A 16,917-nucleotide genomic window follows, 5' to 3' on the forward strand; every position below is an offset into this window, starting at 1 on the left:
CAGGGTCACACAACTAGTAGGTGTCTGAGGCCAGATTTGAACTCAGGAATATGAGTCTTCCTGACCCCAGGCACCACTAGACAGAAAAGAGGCCAGACATGCATGAGTTTGTCAGGAAAGATCATTAGTTTTGTCTGGGATGCATCTAGTTGTAATATAGGACGCCTAGCCTAGAGTGTAATAGAGAGCAGGTGATACAGGACTGAACTCCGGACAGAGGTTCAGGCTATAGAAATGGGAGATCTCTGAAGAGAGACAGTAATTAAGCCTCCAGGACCTACTGAGGCCATCAAGAGAGGGATGTCGAGGGAGTGGTCTGAGTCAGCCCCGTCCACTCATTCCAGTCTCAGAATATGAACTATTGGAAGTTCTGCTCTAAATCCTTTATGAGCTGACTGAGATCCTTGAGGACTGGGAGATGGGAAACCAGAGTCCTTGGGTTCTCCAAGCCAGGACAGCTGAAAGAGAAACCCCAGTGAGGGAGAGCACCAACGAACCCCGACGTTCCCCAGCCAAGCTACATCACCTCCCATCGCCAGGCCTTTGCATTCCCATCTCTTGGAAACTCAAACCTCCTTCAACATTCACACCAAGGATCATCTCTAACAGGAGGCACTTCCTTATCACCTGCTCCCTGCCGTGCAGAATGACAAATGACCCTGAATGTGCTTTATGTGGATTTTGTAGTTACCAGGCAGAGAATTGATGGCTCTGTTGGTCCAAGCGCATGTCTTTAAACTCATGAAAACCATTAGTTTGAGTCAAAATGAGGGCTCGACTACCCCTAATTTCCAACCCTTCTCCCTCTCCACCCACCGGAGGCTTCATTGTTTTTTGAGGGGAGTTCGGTTCAGCTTGTGAAAGACTCCAGATTCAGGAAAAAGTGCAGCAGGGCAATAAGCCAAATGGTCAGCGAGCATTTATTCAGCATCCAGTTACTGTGATGGAACACAAAGAGAGAGAGAGAGAGAGAGAGAGAGAGACAGAGAGGGAGAGAGACAGAGACAGAGACAGACAGACAGACAGACAGAGACAGACAGAGAGACAGACAGACAGAGACAGACAGAGACAGACAGAGACAGAGAGACAGAGACAGAGAGACAGAGAGAGAGAGACAGACAGAGACAGACAGACAGAGACAGACAGAGAGACAGACAGACAGAGACAGACAGAGACAGAGAGACAGAGACAGACAGAGAGACAGAGAGAGAGAGACAGACAGAGACAGAGAGAGAGAGAGAGACAGAGAGAGGGAGAGACAGAGAGAGAGAGAGAGAGACAGACAGAGAGACAGAGAGACAGAGAGATGCCCAAATCTGTATATATGAAATAAAGCCTCCGAGGTTTAGCACCAGCATCTAAAGGGAGCTGAAGGTGGGATTACAGCTGAATGTTGGATGCAAGCCAGAGAAACCCAGAGCTGGAGACTGTCTCATGGAACCCTTCAAACGGCCTTGATAAAATGCGACCTCTTGAGGGCAGGGAGAGCCTGCTTGGGGGGTTTCTATGTTCTGGGCCTGGAATGCTGTCGGCACTTTAAAAACTGCTCATTAAATGAATGAAGGACTTTGCAGGAAAGATGAGCAGGTCTGGCGGCTCCGGACTTCATCCTGCGTTTCCTGGGATGCCCTGACTGGCCCAGAGACCCCACAAGACCGCCGTTGTCCGAAGGCGGCCTCACAGGCCTTTTTGCTCCCAGACCAGGCGAGAGCGCTCGGGGTCCAGTTATGTTCAGTCAGTCAGTCAAGGCCTGAGGCTGGGCTCTGGCCCCAGACACAGCCGGCGTCCCCCGGAGCCCGTCTGCTCAGGACGCGGCTCCTGCCTTTCTTCCTTGGCCCATCTGCCGACAGAATTGCTCACCACCCCAAAGTCAGCCAAGATCTGTTTGTGATGAACAAATGACAGGAGAGCCGGGTAAATAGTTTACGAACCCGGGTATAAATGGCTCCTGCTTCCTTCCATTATCCCGGCGCCATTCACACGGAGTAGCAGATTCCGAAGCTCGCCGGCCTCACGTAGTGGTGCCATGTGGCACCACTGATAAAGGCTGGTCCTTGGAGTCATGAAGACCTGATCCTGCCTCCGATACCTGCTAGCTGTGTGACCCTGGGCAAGTCATTTAGCCTCTCTGTGCCTCGGTTTCCTCTTCTATAAAATGGGAATTAGAAGGCATCTCTCTCCCAAGGCAAGTGTCCAGTGGAGGTACCAAAAGGGTGCTATTCGAGAAGCTCTTTGTGAGTCATCACGGGCTACCCAAGGGAGAGCTATTCCTCTTGTCGTCATCAAGACTCCCCCAGATCCTGAGCGGTGAGTAAGAGCGAGCCAGCAGCAGCCACCTGGGACTCACTAGATGGCGAGGCCAGCAAGCCCCAGATGGAGCATCCTGGACATCCTGTTTGCTGGCTGGGGCAGGGTCAGGAAGAGAAACTCAGCACGACGCCACGGAAGGAGCCCCATGAGAGCCAGAGAGCCAGAGTTCATCCTGGGCCACTTCTGGGCGACCTCAGGCAGGTCACTGGACTTCTCTGAACCTCAGCATCCTCTTCCTTTATAAAAGGCTGTGGGAGGGCAGCCCCACCACTTACCACATTTCTTCCAGCTTTCATCATCTTAGACCAAAGCCTCCATCCAACTTTCTCCATCGCACTTTGGCGCTTTGGGCGTCTCCAATCACATTGGACTCAGCTCAGACCCATCCAGCAAGCTCCTGCCAGAGGCAGACAGCCACAAGGATTACAAAATGGTCCACTCAGTGCCGTCCTGGCTCTGAGGGCGCCCAACAAAGCCCCGAAAGCAGACGGGATGAACTGGAGACTCCTGTCGGGTGGCCGCTCCACCTGGGCTGCTCCTCCGCCTTAGCATCGGGAAGCATCCGAAGGGCACAGTTGGGCATTCCCTTCATGGTCTGGAGGGGAGCCTGGACAGGGCTCCAGGCGAGGGCTCTTCTCCCAGACAGTCAACATGAAACTTGGTTGTCCCCCTGCGTGCAGGGAGCAGTCAGTAATAAACGCCGATTGTCTGCGATGTGCCAGGCACTGTGCCAGGCGCCAGGGGTACAAAGAGAGGGAAAAGAGTCTCTTAACAGACTAACGGACATGCTAGTGTGATTCAACGGACTCCTCTGCCACCCATGCCAGGGACCATGGAGAAGCTGGGGCTCAGGGAGGAGCTGTGGCCAGCTCCGCTGCGTGGCACCAAATCTAGGTGCCAGTCATCCATGGTGAGATTCAAGGAGGAAGGAGAATGGGACGTTCTGCTGGCAACAACTAACGGCCGTGGGGAAACCTTCGGTGCTCTCTGGTGATGATGGAGAGCCGGGAACCCCTCTCTGGGGCTGAGACAGAGCCCAGCTGTTATTTCTCCTGATAAGCAGCCAAGCAGTGGGAGGGGGATGCAGGGCACAAACGGTTATGAAACACCTGCTCTGGGTGCCTGGCACTGGGCTAAGCCCGGGGAGGGGACCGGCATGCCATGTCCCCTTTCTTTCCCGGAGAACCTCACCCACAGCACACACGGTAGGGATGAAGATGGACTGAATTTAGGGTTCCCTGGTCCAGGAAACTCCCCAGAAATAACGCTCCGTCTCCCAGTAGAAGGATGGTCAGAGCAGGGAAGGTATCCTTCCTGGTAACACAAAGGGTATCTGAGTGGGGATTTGAACTAAGGCCTCCTCCCCTCCACAGCCAGCCTGCCAGCTGCCATTTTATCTCCCTCCTTTGGGATCCTCCATAGAAGAGGGCAGGCGCTAGAATGCTGGAGGTCCTCGACAAACGTGCTTTGTTTTTCCATTCTCTACCAGACAGCCTTCCTAAAATGGCCTGTGCTGCCTCTCCGATACTCCAGGTTGGTAAAATGGCATAATCAGGACTAGAAATGAAGGAAGCGGCTTTTGAACTTGGATCACGAACTTTCTTTGCATCTGCAGCCCTTGCCATGGCCCGGCTCATCGGAAGAGCTTAAGAACCGCTCTCGCATTGTCGGCCTGAGTGAGGGGCTGATTTCAGGAAAGAGGGTGCTCTGCCGCAAATGGCAAAACCTTTGGAAAGTGTGGGATCCGAGGCTCCGAGGTAGGGCAGTGCAGGGTTAAAGCGCTCACTCAGGAGTCAGAAGGCCTGGGTTCGAGTCCTAGCCTTAGCATAGCTTGGATATTGGCTCTCAGGCAATTCCAGCTCGTCTGTCTAATGTTCTGCTGTCATGACAGTCCCGGGGTATATGGGGTGCTCAGGGAGGGGTAGTATCTCTGGTATGGAGGGCTTGTCATGCCCTTCTAGGGCAGCTCTCCAGCCACTGACCCTCACCTGATACCCAGCTCTCACTGGTGGCTCCTAGTAGCTGCTAGCATGCGGCAGCGGCCACACCCCAGGCAACGGCTTCGACAGGCCGGCTAAACCTTGTGAGGATAGCCATCGGGTCAACGTCGACCCCTGGTGAACCAGGGCTTTGCTCACCCAGCATGTGAAGACTGCTTCGGCTGAACAGGCGGAAGAAACCAACAAGGAGGTTCAACGGCTGAGAGGGCGACGCAGCAAGGCACTGTGGAGTGCTCAGGGCGTGTTGGAGCACCAAAGACAACATGGCCATCCAATGCAGCTGAGGAAGTCTCCAGGTGTAACGACTTTCCATACCACTGGACCCAGGCTTGGGACTGTCTCTGTGCATCGGCTTTTCCACTCAAATCTCCTTCCCGCACAAGTGTCTTTGTGCACACTCATCTATACACCATAGATGAAAGCGCACAAAGACAAGCATCATCCTCGGTTACCGAGAGACGACCACCACTACTACATGACAGTCCCAAGCACGCTGACTGCAGTGTCTCTGGGCAAGTCCCTTCTCAGGTCTGGGCCTCCGTCTTCCTCATTGATAAAATGCGGGGAGTAGCCTATGTGGCTTCTGAAGTCCTTCCCCTTAAGACTCTGTAATCCAATAAAATGAAACATTTTGTGTAGTTAATAGGAAGAACGGAAAGGAAAGCTCTGCCCAGTCCCTTGCTCTCCCCATGGCCTGCCCACCTAGGAGCAGGGATGGGAGGGAGACAGGAGTGAGCTGGAAACCAGGTGGCAGCACAGTGGAGAGAGTGCCACGCCCCGAGGCTCATCTTTTTGAGTTTAAATTTGCCAACTATACGACCCTGGGCAAGTCACTTCACTCTGCCTCCATGTCCTCATCTATAAAATAAGCTAGAGAAGAGAATGGTCAACGATCCAGCATGGCGGCCAAGAAAGCCCTGAAAGGAGTCACGAAGAGCTGAACACGACTGAGCACAATCGAACAACAGCAAGCTGCCAGCTGCTGTGAACGGAGTAGAGAGAAGCGCCTGCCATTCACTTACGGCAGCTCCCCGGAGGACGAGTCAAGAATGGAGCCCATCGCAGACCTGGAGGCTGTAAAGCTCTCAGCGCAGGGATTCTAATCAATGAACAAAGGCTCGTGTCCTTCCCGTTTGATCCCTTCCTTTCCGGAAAGCCTTCATTCCTCCAGACTGGGTGAAAGCGGTGCGAGCTGGGAACCAAACAGCCTTTGCGACATCGTCGGTGGATCCGCCGTCTGTCTGACGGAATTCCAGAGACGATCGTGGCTTCAGCAGCATCAAGTCCAGCTCAAACGTAAAAGGACTCCCAATGGAGCAGCCCTCAAGAGGGTCTGTCCAGCCTCCGCCTGAAGTCAGATGTCTCCTCCGTGTGTGCCCGCTGGAAGTCCTCGCCTTCTCGCCCTGGGCGATTCTCGTTCAGACGCCTGCCCGACGCCCCCATGCAGGATCTCTGCCATGAAGAGGCCTCCTTTGGTGCCCCCTCATGTTCGGGGGCTGCCAGCGTAGCCCTCCCCCCTTCCTAGAGATCACGCACAGACCAGAGAGAGGAAAGCAGGGCCCAAGACGTATTTCAGGACAGAAGCCTGGCCAGAAACGGAGAAAGGCAGTACAGGAGGGGAGAGTGCTGGCCAACACGAGAGATGAGCCACGTTCTCCACCGCTTAGCACTAACCTACAAGAGGTCAAGAAGGAGGTCCCCACCATGTTGGGAATGCCGTTGGGAGTCCCCTAGGAGGAGCGAGCATCCCCGCGGCCACGCATTTGCTCAGGCTACCTCATCTGTCTTAGACAGGCACTATGTTCCCTCGACATACCCCCCAGTGCCAGCTCCCAAAACATCTGCTCCCTGCCCTTCTCCAGCTCCCAGCAGCTTCTCTTCTTTCCCCCTACCTGGCGTCTACTCTGCATCCACTGTGCTTTTTCCACTGGTTTTCACATAGAATATAAACTCCTTGAGCTGCTTCCATTTTTTCTCTTTGCATCCACAGTGCCTGGCCTAGAGCTCAATGGAATCAATGGTCTGGAAAGCATGTATTAAGCCCCAACTCTGTGGTGGTCAGTGAAAGATGGGCTCTGGGGAAAGAAAGACAAAAGGAGACAAATGAAGGGGTCCCTGTCCTTCAGGAGCCTACATTCTAGCAGGGAGAGAGCAGGTCTGCGTGTGTCTGTGAATACAGAATTGATCAAAAGTGATTTAGGGGAGCAGAGAAGCCTTGGGGGACCGAGAGGAAGGGCTTCCTGGTCCACCGTAGCCTCATCAAAGACCAAGTGAGAAAGTAAACAGGCATCACTGAGCCTGTCCTTCCTTTGCCTCTCGTGTTTCTTACATGACTGGTTCCCCCTCTGGTCCTCTCATGCATATCTTTTTCATCATTTCTCCCACAAAATGTCATTATTGGAAAACACAGTGGGAAGCAAAATAAACTAGGAAAAAAGGCAGTATTCTGGGCTTTGAAGAGAAAATCATGACCAGAACCAAACCTCCTTTCCTCATTCCCTGGCAGTCACGCCACGCCTCACCATGCCAGCCCACAGGATCTGGCTAGAAATCTTTCATTTGCTCTGCTTCGGACATATGCGCCTGTTTATCCCAGTGCCTTCCCCTTCCCAATAGGAAGCATCATTTTTCATCCCTTATGAAAGATAGAATGAGTCCTTCCTCCCACTGCAGCTCCAGGGCTGACAGCCAGAGACCCAGAGAGAGAGAAGTCATCCTGAGCATCACTTTGGTTCAGATTCCAAGGGGAAGGAATTTTCCTTTGTTGCCTGTTCACAAAGCCTGGCTGATCTCTTGGCTGCCCCCATGCCCACTCCAAGCTCTGCACCAGCCCAGATTCCTGGCCCCCCCTCTAGACTTGGACCTGCTGTTGATCTCTGCATCAGATGCTTCCCCATCCATCCTACCCAGAGAGTGCCTTAGCTGTCTTTTAGTCTCCTCTATGCAGATGTCACAGTTGGACTCTCACTTGAACAGCCCCAGCATCCTGGGCTGGCGAATGGAAATGGCCACCAGGGCAAAAACCCAAGCCAAGGACAGTGGTGTTAAAGTAGAAAGGGCTGCCTCGAAAGGGAATGGGCTCCCCTCACTGGAGGGCTCCAAGCAGACACTGAATGACTCCTCAGAGAAGGAAGATAATGAGAATTCCTTTGAGGTGTGGTTTGGACTCAGTGGTGCCTGAGCTCTCTTCCAGTCCAAATTCTGTAGCTGTGATTCTGATTCTGGGACTAGATTGAATGTTTGTGGGGATAAGGAGGGGTGTCCATGATGGAGATGACTCCAAGCTACTTGCCTCCTGACTGTCCCTCCATCTTCCCATCTCTGGATCTTGGTTCATGATGCTTCCTGTGCCTGGAATGTGCTCACTCCCCATTTATCTCTTTTTATATATGAAACTACCCTCAAGGTTTAGCTCTGGGGTCACAAGAGCCTTCTATGACCCCTTAATCACTAACACCCCTCCCTGGAAATTATTTTGCATCAGCTTTTCATAAATGTTATTGCTACTCAACTGTTTACATGCCATCCTCCCCTCTCCCCCCACCCACAGAAACACACAAATACCCATATACAGAGTAGAGGTTTGGTCCCAGCTTTGGCCTTCATGAGCCCAGGACCTAGCAGATAGGAGAGATTTAATGGATGCTTATTGAAGGAATAAATGGCAATTTTGCAGGTAATGATTTTCAAGATATCTAAAAGGCTAAGCAGGTCAGTTCTGAATGGTTGGGGGGGCACTAATAACTTAAGCAAAGCCTCAGAATAATGAAAAGGGCAACATTAGAAGAGGTAGATTGAGAATGAGGGTAAGAGACAGTCAGAATAAGGTGGGCTTTAAATAAATGAAACTAAAAATAACTAAGAGAAAGAGTATTTTGTTTACAGAGGAAGAGGAGAAAATTTGTCATTCAGAAAAAGTATTGGAAGCAAATGAAGGAAAATGTAAACCAAATTCTTATAGTTTTAAATTTGAATGGTTAAACAATCCAATAAAAATTTAAAAGAGTGGCATATTCTAGAAGAAAACAAAATGCCACTATCTGTTGTGTACAAGAAATCAACTTGAAAATCAAGACAGAGACAGAATAAATTGAAGAACTGGAACAAAATGTACTATGCATCATATGAATCTGTAAAAGCAGAAATTGTCATCATGCTAACTAACAAAGCAAAAATGAGTGTTGAAGACATAAAAAGGGATAAAAAGGAGAAAAGGCTCATAGGCACCAAACCAATATCCAGAATAAGCTTGAGTGTTCCAAATCCCTCAGTATTTAAATTCATAATAATTAATGAGTACAAAAAAAGCAATACATTGTGCTAAAAGATTTCAATATACCTTTCCTGACTTCAGACAAGTCTAATGAAAAGATAAATAAAATAGAAGATATAGAATTGAAAAAAATTGTTGGAGAAACTAGAGCTAAACTACTTAAGATGTCTTCTAAATGGACCAGCTAAAGAATATCCATATTTCTTAGCACTACTTAGAACTTTTATGAAAATTAACCATGTTTTAGAGATCAGAGATGTTGCAAACAAATATTAAAAAGTAATAATAGTAAAAATATCTTTTACAGACCATTACAGAAAATGGTGTCATTAATTCTGTTAGTTAGTAATAGTAATGTTAATATAAAAAAATGGTGATCCAGAAAACAACAACCAAAATAGAGACTTAAAAATGAAATAAAAACAATAAGTTGATCAGAGGAAAAATTAGGAGAAATAATAATTATGTGAAAGAAAAATTATTATTTAAAAAGCATAACAAAATATCTGGGATATTTCTGGATCAACCCCCAAAAATGGATAAAAAAAATAATAAAAGAAAGGATTAATGAGCAATATTAATTTTTTTCATTAGAAAAACCAACAAATATAAAAGAAACTATATCAAAAAAGTAAATATTTCAAAGATAGAGGAAAAATCAAGAAACTGGATACTAGTTTAAAAATTATAAATAAAATATAAAAATCTTTAAATAAACATATACAGAATAAATTGAGGAACTGGAAAATGTATTATGTATCATGAATCCATAAAAGCAGAAATTCATATAATAATTCATAAGCCTTTAGTCAATCTAATTTTACAAAAAGAATGCAGAAAATCAAATCAACAAAATACAACCAAACAAGGTGATATCACAATAAAAACAGAAGAAATAGAAAGAATTATCAGAACCTATTCACAAATTGAGTATAACAAACAAAATTGGACACAAAAATAGAAGAATAATTCAAAAATATAAAATACTCAAACTAACAGAAGACTAAATGTAGATATTAAATAATGCAATCCCAGAAAAGGAAACACAATTATGTGTAAAGGAATAATCAAAGGAAAAAGACTCTTGGTCCTGACTGGCTCACAAGATAATTCTATCAACTCTTTCCAAAGAGTAATTAGTACCTATACTACACAAATTGTTCTTAAAAGTTATGAAAGCTCACTACAAGATTCCTTTTGAGTCAAATATAGTTTTAATATCTAAACCAGAGGAAGAACTATAGGTCATTATTGTTGATGAATTTCAATTTTAAAATTTGAAATAAAATCTTATCAAGCTACAATTATTCACTCAATAAATTGTTCTTTCTTATCAAGTTAGATTTATATCAGAGATGCTAAAATAAAAACCATTACACAGCAAAAAATAAAAAGTGAAATCTTAGAAAATTGAGAATAAGTAGGACTTTGAAAAAAGAGATAATAAAATGCAATCTCACCCTAACCTTTTGCAGAGGTTGGAGGGCAACAAGAGTTGGAATTTCCATATGTTTATATAATTTTAAAATTAATTAATTGGTGAGGCAGCTCATTAGAGAGAACCAAGCCTATATAGATGGGAGGTCCTGGGTTAAAATACAGTCTCAAATACCTCCCAGCTGTGTGATCCTAAGCAAGTCACTTAACCTCAATTGCCTCCTCCTTACCTCTCTTCTACCTTGGAACCAATATCCAGTATTAATTCCAAGACAGAAAGTAAGTATTTTTTAAAAAATAATTGATTGGTATACTGATTTTTCCTTTTGCTTTTTTTCTTTTAAAAAAATACCATTTGCCTGGTCAAATGATATGAACAAGCAATTTTCAGATGAAGAAATCAAAGTTATCAACAATCATATGAAAAAAAGTTCTAAATCATTCTTTATTAGAGAAATGCACATTAAAATAATGCTGAGGTACCACCTGACACTGACCACAAATATTGGAGAGAACATGACAAAATCATGCCACTATTGCATTGCTGGTGGATTTGTGAACTGATGCAACCATTCGGGAAGGCAATTTGGAAGTATGCCTAAGGGGACCACAAAATTGAGCAAATCCTTTGATCCTGTAATACCACTCTTGGGTCTGTATCCCAAATACATAATTTAAAGGGGAAAAGGAAAGGACCTACTTGTACAAAAAATACTTAGAGCAGCTCTTAGGTAGTGGCAAAGAATTGGGAACTGAGGGATTGTCCATCCACTGGGGAATGGCTGAACAAATAGTGGTATATGATAGTAATGGAATATTATTGTGCTATTAGATAAGCAAGATGATTTCAGAAAAACTGGGAAGATCTACGTGAACTGATGCAGAGTGAAATAAGCTGAACTGGGAGAACATTGTACCTGGCAATGGCAACATTGTAGGATGATCAACTGTGAAAACTTAGCTATCCTCAGCAATGCAATGATCTGGGACATTCCTGAAGGATTCACGATGGGGAAGGCTCTCCACCTCCAGAGAAAGAACTGTTGGAGTCAGATGGACGTGGATCAGGGCAGGCTGTCTTCCTCATGGGCATATTTATAGCTTTGTTGGGGGGGGTCGTTTTGTATGAGTGTGCTCTTACCACAATGACCAACATGAAAGTATGTTTTGCAGGATGAAACATGTATGGCCCAGATCAAATGTCCCACTACTTCTGGGTGGGGGAAGGAAGAGAGAGAGGGAGATGGTTTGGATCTTATAATTTTGGGAAAAGTATGTCAAAAATTATTACTACATGTAACTAAGAAAATAGAATATCTTTTTTAAAACAAATAAATGACATAAAAAAACATTTGTCTATAGCTGTCTCTGAGAGGGAGAAAGGAGCAAAAGTGGGGTCAACTATGGCAGGGTAACAATAAGATATCAATAAAACATACTTAAAATATTTAGACCACACAGGATCTATCCCTAGAGGGCTCCAATGGAGGCTTCTTCAATGACTAAATAAGCTTAGACTCAACATGCCTACAACTAAACTCACTCTTTTCCTCTTAGCACGTCCCCTCTTCCTAGCTTCCCTCCATAGTGTACCTCCATCCTCTCAGTCTCCCAAACTCACAACCGGGTGTTGTCTTCAAAAACTCTCTCTCCTCCATCCCTGTATGCAATTAATTGCCAAGACTCGTACCATCTCCTGCCCATGTCCCCTTCTCTCCTCTGCCACAGCCTCTACCAGGGTGCAGGTCCTCATCTCCTTATACCCGGACTATTGTAACAACTTCACAGTTGGTCTGGCTGCCACAAGGGTCTCCTCACAACAGTCTACCCTCCACTCAGCTGTTAAAATGGCCTTCCTACTATTCCCATCTCTATTCCACAATGCACTTTGTTGTTTCCCACCCAAGATGGTCCATCTCCAGACTGTGGACACTTTCACTGGCTACACTTTAGACTTGGAATCGCCTTTATTTCTGCCTCTTGTTTTCCCTGACTTCCTTCAAGTCCCAAATACATCCTCACCTTCTGCACTAAGCCTTTCCTGAACCCCTGTGTTCTGAGCACTTCCCTTTGGTGACTGTCTCCAATTTATCCTGCAAATATCTTATTTGCACAGAGCTGTTTGCCTGCTATCTTCTGTGACCACAAAAATGTGGTTTTCCAAGACTGTGAATTGCCAAAACTATAAAGGTTTCGGCCAAACTGTAAAAATAATTTTTAGTGTCTTGATTTAAATCAAAAATAAGTGGTCGCCATGGGAAAATTCCCAAATATAAAAATACCCAAGTCAGCTGGGTTTTGTGGAGATTTTAATTAATATAAATGAAGGAATTAAAGGAAGAGAGAGAGAAAAAAAGAAAATAGTAGAAAGGGCCTAAGCCAAATGGCCTAAGCCTGAGCCTTAAGGAAGACTAGTAAGTCTTTATCACTCACCACAAGATCGTCCCAAGCAAGCTCCAGTCCTTCACTGAAATTCTCAATTCCTGAACTGAGTTCAGAGACCCTCCTCTGAACTCCTGAACCCTGAACCGAGTTCAGAGAGCTCCTTTTAAAGAGAATTTTCTCTTATGTCACCTCCCCTAAATTTCACATCTACCAATCACAGTAGATGCTTTTTCCCAGGACTGCCCATTCTTAGTTCTCACCACTCTTTAGTTCACCCCTTCTCTGATTAGATTATATCTTCTGAGTACTTCACACCTCTTTTGTTAAGCTTGCCTTTTGTAAGTTGCTTGACCTTTTAGGTACTAATTTAACCTTTATAGGCACTTAGCATCCTTTTGTATTAGACCTAAAAATAGACCACCTAGCTTAGAGTTTTTGCTTCACTTTAAATAAGAGTTGGGGACTTTCATTGTTCAATCAGGAGTTTACAACTTTATCTTCCCCTAAGGCACTGTCTGAGCAGGGTGGAGTAATTTTAAAGTTCTCAATACATTCCTGACCAAGTACCTCCATTGTAGAGAATGGGGAATAGCTTAATCAAATCTTCTGAAGTAGAGTCTGAGCAGTTTTAAGATTCACACTTCCCCAGGGAGCGGTGAGCGCCTGGAGATCAGGGATCCTTTTTACCTTTGTATCCCGAGCACTTAGCACAGTGCCTGACGCATAGCCCACGCTCCAACATCCCCACCAGTGGGCAGATAGCCTTTTCTTGCAAGTCTCCAATGAGGGAGGACTCACAAGCTCCTGGAGGGACCAACCACACTTTGGGAGAGTGCAGCTTATTTATGATTATTTTGAAAACTCTCACTGCATATTGGCTCCAAGGCAGAAGAGTGGTGAGAGTTAGACAATGGGGGTTCAGTGACTTGCCCAGGGTCACCCAACTGGGAAGTGTCTGAGGCCAGATTTTAACCTAAGACCTCCCATCTCTAGGCCTGGCTCTCCATCCCCTGAGCAACCCAGCTGCCCCTGAAAGTGCAAATCATTAAAGCTTCCTTTGGCCCTGATATCAAACTTAAATCGGCATCATTGCAACGTTCCCCATTGCTCCCTCTAGGAGCAAACAGGGAAAATCTACTCCAGCCCTTCTTTCAAGGCAGCCCTCCAGGTGGGGGCAAACAGTGGTCCTGCTACACTGACTTTTCTCATCTGTCGGACCCTCCCCAGTTCCCTCCACCGGACCTCCAGGCACAGGCACTCAGGAGTTCCTAGGAGGCTCCAATAAGATAACTTCGTAAAGCTCTTCTTTAGAACTTTAAAACATCAGGTAAATTTCAGGCAATCGGTCAGTCAGTCAATAAGCATTGATTGAGCCCTCGTGGTGTCTCAGGCACTAAGGGAAGACCTGAGAATAGAACTGTAATCAACTCAGAAGAAAATACAGAATCGTCCTCAAGGAGCTTCTCTTCTATGAGAAGACCACATAAAAAGGGAGCCAAAAAGAAAGGGGGTGCGGGGAGACAAAGGGCACCCTACACAAGGGGATAGAGTAGATGGGCCCTTTAGGGAGAAGGAGCAACGAGAACCCAGAATGACAGGCCTGGCATAAATCTTAGAGAAGGGGCAGTTAGAGGGCACCATGATGGGCCTGAAGTCAGGAAGACTCCTCTTCTTGAGTTCAAATCTGGCCTCACACACTTCTTAGCTTGGTGGCCTGAGGAAAGTCATTTAACCCTGTTTGCCTCAGTTTCCTCATCTATAAAATGAGCTGGAGAAGGAAATAGTAGCCACTCGAGGACTTTTCCCAAGAAAACCCCAAATGGGATCACAGTCAGACATAACTGAAATGACTGAACCACAACAAAAAGAGAAGAATTTGGGATGTTAAGTAAATAGAGTCTACTATGGTCAGACCAAGTGTGGCCATCCACAAAACCAATGAAGAACAACACATTCGTAGTTCCCCTCTACACCTGCATGGGAATTGTATGACAGTCAAGAAAATTGTGAGTAAGTACGCGTGCAATTGGAATTCAGTGCTCTAAAGCCACGAAGATTTGGGTTGAGTAATAAAATTTGTACCTGGAATGGGCTTTAGAGATCATCTCACCATGTCACCTCACTTTACAGAAGAGGAAACTGAGGCCTCAAAAACTGAAGCTATTCACCCTGGAGTACCCAAATAGCAGTGACTAGAAAGAGTGCTAATTTACATTTAAGTCCTCTGGTCCCCAGCCACCACAGCCATTTTCCCTAGGGATTATGCCCTTCTACCATGCTAATGGGCAGCTCTATTTCCCTTGGGTTCTGCACATGCATTTTCCTCCACAAATATCAGATTTAATAAGAATGTCTAATATTAATCCCTATGTCAGGGACTGGGGAAACAATAATAAATCCATCAACCAGCCCAATCATCATGGGGGAAGCACCTACCTCTCTGGTCAGATCAGAACAAAATCTTAAGCGTCTTTCATATACCTAGAAAACACCCTAAAAAGCAGAGCCTTTAAAAGGCAAGAGACAGAGACAGAGACAGAGACAGACAGAGAGACAGAGAGAGAGAGAGACAGAGACAGAGAGACAGAGACAGACAGACAGAGAGAGACAGAGAGAGAGACAGAGAGAGAGAGGGAGGGAGGGAGGGAGAGAGAGAAAGAGAGAGAGAGAGAGAGAGAAAGAGAGAGAGAGAGAGAGAGAGAGAGCAATCCTTTTAAATCAATGTTTAGAGCTGACAGCATATTTAAATATTTCTGTGCAGAGATAAGTAAATACAAGGTAAGGAGTGATGGCAACCATAAATTCTTCTAGAGAGAGGAGTGAGCTTTATGGGAATCGGAAGTCAGGGAGAACTTGGGGAAGAAGGGGTGGGATGGAAGACAAGGCTCTGGAAGGTACAGATTAGGAAAATGCATTCCAGGCATGGAGAGTTGGAAGGGCATCCTCTATCAAGAGGCAGGAGATGGCCTGTCAAGGTGAGGAAACAGCTAGCTATTGGGCCCCTTTGAGTTAAATACATGAAGATGAGTAATGGAATAAATAAGTGAGAGTAGATTGTGGATAAATTAGAGTAGATTATGTCAGGCTGATCATTTTTAAGCAAGAGAATGATATAGTGAAGTTGGGTTGGACATTGAATCAGTTGTTTTGGCAGTTGGATAAAGGCTGCACTGTGGACAGAGAATCCAGAGGAGAGAGATTATTTAAGGAGGTATAATTCAGATGTGAAGTGATAAAGGCATAACTAGGATAGGGTATGTATGAGTGAAGAAAAGGAGGAGTACCAAGAGGCGCTATGGGGGTAGAGTGGATAAAACATGATTGGTATTAGGAAGGAGAAGGAATGAGGGAGAGCAAGGAGTTGAGGATGATGGCTTGGTGACTGCAATAGTGGTGATGTTCTCAACAGAAATAGGGAAGGTAGCGATAATGGTTTGGTTGGAAAGAAAAGAAAATTCTTTTCTGGAAATGTTGAGTCTAAGGCATCTAGGAGACAAGGAGAATATTTCTAGCAGGCTGCAGGATATTTGGGATTGGAGCTCTAGAGAAAGACTGGGGGCTGGTTCTAGAGATTCAAGAGTCATGTATGTTGACTCTCTTGAGCCTCTTTTTGAACCTTAGTCCTTAGCATGACGCCTGACACCTTGTAGGTTCTTAACAAATATTTGTTAAATTGGATTTTTTGTAGAAGTAATTAATAAGGCCGTGGTAGCTGATGAAATTACTGAGAATGTGTAACTATAAGAGAAAAGTTCCAGTACATAGCTTTGGGGATGTGAACCACAAATCCATAGGAGATGGGGGATGAATGAAGCATCAGTGAAAGAAATCAAACAAGGACCAGAAAGCAAGGGAACTAGGAGACAGTGGTGCTACTGAAGTCAAGAAAGGGAATAATATTCAAGAACATCCATCCCTCCATTGCCATTGTCATGATACTTCATTGAATCCTGGAGAAACCAGGCTTAGCTAAGACTCAGCCACTGTGTTTAGGGAGCTCACATTCTGAAAGGGGAATGAATATCAATATAATCAGCCATGCTATAGGAAGGTCATGTAGGTGAGCACCTTTGCATACCCTCATCAGTGTCAGTTGTAGACAAGGCTGAGGGGCTCATTACAAAGACAAATGAATTAGAAAATTAGAATTATAGATGGAGGCTCTGTGACAGATGTCTCATGTCCCTACCTCTTCTGCCTTCTCTTCTATATTTTTAAACCCTTACCTTCCATCTTATAATTGATACTGTGTATTTGTTCCAAGATAAAAGAGAAGAAAGGGCCAGGCAACTGGGCTTAAGTGACTTGCCAAGGATCACACATCTGGGAAGTGTCTGAGGCCAAATTTGAACCCAGGACCTCCCACCTGTAAGCCTGGCTCTATCCACCAAGCCACATAACTGCCCCCCAATTCTACAGTCTTAAAAGACATCTGAGATAGCCTCAAGAGATAGAATTAGTTCAGGGCAACCAGGTCTCTCTTCCTGATGCTAATATCCAAAGGGACAGTTT

The sequence above is a fragment of the Monodelphis domestica genome, chromosome 1 (genome assembly GCF_027887165.1).
Source record: "Monodelphis domestica isolate mMonDom1 chromosome 1, mMonDom1.pri, whole genome shotgun sequence".
Taxonomy (NCBI): domain Eukaryota; kingdom Metazoa; phylum Chordata; class Mammalia; order Didelphimorphia; family Didelphidae; genus Monodelphis; species Monodelphis domestica.